The following is a 5,618-nucleotide window of genomic DNA, read 5'->3' on the forward strand; positions in this document are numbered from 1 at the left end:
TACTGTTTCCATTGTCATTTATCATCCAGTAATGGATAACTCAACTGAAGAACTACCGTATGTATTGACAATGGATATATTGACGCTATGTTTAAAGTTGGCTGACAAATCCTAAGGAATACAATCTCTTGAATGTTGTCCTAAAAAAGATGCAACAAGGTAATAGTTACTGATTAGGCTTTTTTTACAAGGTTCTTGGAAGAAAAACAGTTTGATATATGAATCATCTCCCGGTAGAGCTGCCTACTACGTATTAGAGCAGGTATTTGATGCCACTTTAAAATACAACAGATTTAGGTTGTGCCAACTCCATCTTATCTCTTAAGTCCTCATTTCAGATAGACACCTAGAAATGACCCAACCTGCTCCCCATTTGTTCTGGGGATAATTTAGCAAGAATCAGTCCTCTACTCATAAGGAACCAGAAAACCAGACTTCCGTTTTTTTATAATCAAGAATGAGAAAAACTCAAACTTCTATAAAGACTGTCATTAATTTTCAACTAGGAAGTCAACTGGGTTGAATTATTGAGCCTGTCTGAGATTGTAATATGAATTATGCCAACTTTTAATTAAAAAGTATAATCCATGCATGCTAGTCAAAACTCACATAGTTGACTGTAGCCTTCACCCCACCCCTTGTCAGGTGCTCTTTATTTCAGGCTATTTTAAAAATAAGATGTCCTAGAGAATAGAGAAATTTTATGTCTGTAAGAGTCAAAAATGTGTAATTTCAATTTAGACAATCAATTGGGTTCTCAGATATTAGGAATTTCTAAGTTGACATGAGTAATACTTTTGGTTGTATGATAATTAATATGGCTATGCAGAAAAGGAAACTAAATATGAATGAAAAAGTATGCCTAGAGAATATATGCCTAGAGAATATAAATGTTAACTAAGACATCATGTAAACTTCAGATTGAGCAAGAGAGAGCGAGAGAAAGAAAGTGTGAGAGAGATAGGGAGGCAGGGGGAAAGAGAGAGAAGGGGATTCTTAGAAAATGAAGGATCAACAAAAATGGAGAGTGATAAGTTAGCATTCTGCAAACAAATACTTTACTCATGGGCAAAATAATTCATAGAATCTAATGAAATGGGAGAAAATATTCTAGCATTTGAATTTTTTGGTAATAACAAATGGTAGGATATGGCAAAGAAGCAAAAATGTTATTATAGCCTTAGACTTAGTTCTTTAGACTCAGGCTATGCATCCCTTGAGAATCTAGACGATGTAAATTGACGCTTCCTGTTTGGAAAATGGGAGTCATTCTTGACTAAGATAAAAATTCCATCAGATGGGGAAATTTAGACATGTTGCTTTTCTTTTGTGTTACAGTGTGCCGTGTTGGTGATAAGAACAGTCTTAGATTTGGAAATCAATGGTGTGTCCATTTTATATGCTAAGACAGATCATTGATGTGATTGAGGGAGCTGAACTTTGAAACCCAGTCTGATATTGATCTGATTGAAGTTGCTGTCCATGTCTGCCTGTATTTCAAATATTGCCCTTGAGTGATCCTTAACCAGCTGTCATTGCTGGGCATTGCTATAAACCACCCTTCCCTAGGACCAAAGAAATATTCCCTTTGTAATTTGACAGAAGAATGCTATTTTGTTACAGTCAACATTGTTTTAAAATGGATTGAAAACACACACACACACACACACACACACACACACACACACACGTTATGCAAGAAGAAGAGGCAGGAAACCTGATTTCTTGAGCACTGTTCAAAACCTTAAAAGGCTAACAAATCAATTTACAGTGTCAATGTTAAGAATGAATATTATCGCAGTTTAGCATGCTTCCTTAAAGAAACTTGGTGGAAAGCGTTCCTAGCCTTAAAACATGAAAATAATTTGCTATAGTCCTCTCCTGGCCAAAAGAAATCCTTTTCTTTTTGCCAGTATGCCTGTATAGCAACCTTCAGGTGTTGCCAGGATAAACAAGAAGCACCTGTCCGCAGGGCTCTGTTCCTTAGAAAAGCAATGCTTTCAAAAGCATGCATAATAGCCTTTAACTGATAAGCTGACAAATCAAAGCAAATTCAAAAAAAAATTAGTATTGCAAAAGGTAATTAACTCTGTATTAACCTGGAAAGGTGTTCACATTCAGAATAAAATATAATGGCAACTGATTGCTTTTGATATTGCGATTCAATGTATTCTTGCATTTGTCACCTATTGTTAAATGTAAGAGAGCTTATTTCTGAGTAGCACATTAATGATTGTATTAAACAGCTTGCTACACAAGTGGGTATCTCATTGCAATGGGACTTGCCTTTCTACAACAATAGTTTTCTTCCACACTCATCTCCAGATTCAAAGGAATCCATTCTACTAACTGATACTATACTATTGGTAGATTGAAATTGCTGGGTACATTCTTGTGTTTATAGAATTGAATCATACAACTACTCAATTCTACAGCACTGTATGAAAAGAGACAAACTGGTTATATGTAAATCCCTGTCCACAAGTTGTTTTTAAAATGGCTATTTTTGGAAACATCGGTGCAGGTGTTGAGCAAAACCATTGCCGGATTTACCAATGAAATACTAATTACTGTATTATTCCGTTTATAAGATGCTCCAGACCATAAGATGCTCCAAGCTTTTGGGGAAGAAAACAAGAAAAAAAAATCTGCCTCTTTCTCCCAGCATCCATCGGTATTCATCTGGCTAGCATCCTTGCAGCAAACAGCAAACAGCCTGGTCAGCTTCAGCAGCCTGATTTAGCATGAGCAGCTGATTGGTGGTTGGATCAGCCTTCAGGGATACCACCAATCAGCTATTCCAGGCTGTGGGGATAGCTGCCGCCCGTTGTCACCACCACCTATTGCCACCACCACATATCCCATTTTTGGCTTCTGCATGCCCTGTTTTTGGCCTCCATGAGTCCCATTTTTGGCCCATTTCAGTCAGGGATTGGCTGCGCTGCCCCCTATCGGGGCATGTGGAAGCTGAAAACGGGACACATGGAGGTCAAAAACAGCCAAAGAGTGGGAGGCGGTGGGTATGCGGGACATTTCCACCCACTTTTTGGGGGGAGGAGTGTGTCTTACAGTGCAAAATATACAGTAACTATTAAGAATTGTAAGTCCTAATGATAAATGGAAGGACAAAGATTAAATTCTGTGGATATACAATAGTGATTTAAGAGTTATGTTAGTGTGTAATATTATCATCAATATGCCTGAAGTGCTTCTATAATTTTGCAGTCCAGTGGCAAACTTAAATAAATCATTCTGCACATTTTCATTGTGATTCATTTTAATCAGGAACAATCAACTGTCTGAAAGTTATTAAATAAGTAACTTTCAATATTAAATTAGATTTTGATATTTAAACTTCATACACAGCATGAGAAATGTGCTTTCAGGTATAAGATATGCAAATTTAGTGGTAATAACTGCCTATCTTTGGCATATTTATTTTCATGGTCTTTGCTACACATTTGATTTATTTTTATTTTTATTTTTAAAACCCATTAACGTCCTCTACGCTGCAAGCAAACTTGCCCTGGAAAGATTTATCATCAGCTTATCTTGTCTGAATACTTAATACTGACGTCATCATGTTAGTGAAGACTTTGCAGGCTGCAAATGAAATTCAGACTTGGTTGGACTCGGCTTCAGTTAATTGAGGTTGAATGGCTGATAAGTGATATTTTGGGCTGTTTTGAATGGATTGGCATTCAAGAAAGATCTTGTCTTAGCTAATGAGAATTATTTCTGGAGGTAAGATTTATTTCCTATCTGGGGATTTGTATGTGACAAAAATGTTAAACAAAAAAGTTTGCTTATTGGCAGCACAGTGACAGAGCTGAATAGGCTATTATTTTTTATTTTAAACCTATTAAAAACATGTCTAAGGTAACCAAAGAAGTTTGAATAAGGCTACAATTATAAAACTCTGAAAAGTGTAATTAAACTCTTGGCATGAGGAAGTGGTTTATAGTCTGCTCAGAATAAAATGAGTTTAAATTTAAGAGGAGATTTATAAATATTCTATTTTCAATCTATTTAATAATAACATTTATAATATTCTTGTGTGTGTATGTGTGTTTGAATTTGTCTTGACTGATAGACAATGAGTGATAGAGACTAAGTCAAAATCACCTAACTGTCTTCATGCCTAATGCAGAACTGGATCTCACACTCTTGTTGGTTTCTAATCTGATGCCTTTAATATTTTATTTGTGAGAGTAAAGATGGAATATAAATTATTTTAATATTTACTAAAATGTTAAATCAGAAATTGTTACTCTAACTTTTATTGCTAAGTTAAAATGACATAATATTTATATGAGTATAGATATATAATTTATATAAAGATATATAATTTGTCATGTTGGATAGCACACAAAATATTTGTGGGAGGTGGGGAATATGCTAAATACATTGTTGCAATCCACTATTGTACATAAATTTTCAATCCTTGGCTTTTTTTTTTTAAAGTATATTATTGTTTATTTGCCATGAAAATGATAATATTTCAAAAGCTTCCATTCCTTAAGAGAGAGCTCTATTTTATGTACAATATTTTCATATATACAAGGGACATTCAATTGTTTTAAAATTACATTTTATTAAGATGAAACTCCTTACTTAAAACTAACTGAAGCTCTGGAAGATCATATTTGATAAGGTAATATTTTTATTTCTCCAATTCCACCCCTTTACACTTGCTAAACTCTTATCAGTCCTCAAATTGAAGTCAGTTATAATGTTTACAAATCATAACACTAGAATTCACATATCCTTACTAGCCCCAAACTAAGAAAGTCTTATTGTTGCTTGCCATAGTGTTAAAGATAACCTGTAATCACTGTATTTGTGATTGATAGGCGAATCCCAACACTCAGATTTAGTGACAGTCAGCCAGCCACCATCCAATGCCTGAATCCAAATATGCATTTTCACTTATCAGTTTTGTTGTCACACAGACATGGGGAAATAATCTCAACTCCTCCCCATAATGTAAATAAAACGTTTGCCTTCTTCAGAATTCAAAATTAGTTGAATTCCTGAGAAGTTGGATACTGGGGCTAAAGAAAGAAAAGAAGTCATGTTCTCCAGTTATTAAGAAAACCTACAGAAAGATGGAACAAAATTCTAAGAAAGTGTGAGCGGAGAACTTTAGCTTCAGAACCAGCCATCCTAAGCAATCACTAATACTGTAGATTTCTTTTGGAATTATGCATTCAATTTAACCTCTCTTGTTCTGCGTGGTTAAGTCCACTGTTTTTGTCTTTGGTGTTTTTGTTTTTGGTAAATGCTCAGTAAATTGTGCATTTTTGTAGAATGGCAGAGCTCCTCTAAACTGAGGGGTAGATCAACATATTATCTTTTATGGGGATATTTGTCACACAGCTCTTTCCTTTTATTTCCCTCCAATGTTAACTGATTTATATGTAGATCATTTCCAATTATCTGTGATTATTTAAGCATTTTTGTTGGTTCATTTATTTTTTTAAAATAATGTTGCATTTTATTCATCTCTTGTGGGATTGGTCTTTCTTTCCATAAAGGAGGAAGAAGGAACTGATTTTCCTAACCATGAAACCAGTGGTGGGTTTCATATTTTTAGAACCTCTTCTGTAGGTGTGGCC

Source organism: Thamnophis sirtalis, unplaced genomic scaffold (genome assembly GCF_051295495.1).
Source record: "Thamnophis sirtalis isolate CommonGarterSnake01/CBP01778 unplaced genomic scaffold, rThaSir2_p1.2 scaffold_6, whole genome shotgun sequence".
Classification (NCBI taxonomy): domain Eukaryota; kingdom Metazoa; phylum Chordata; class Lepidosauria; order Squamata; family Natricidae; genus Thamnophis; species Thamnophis sirtalis.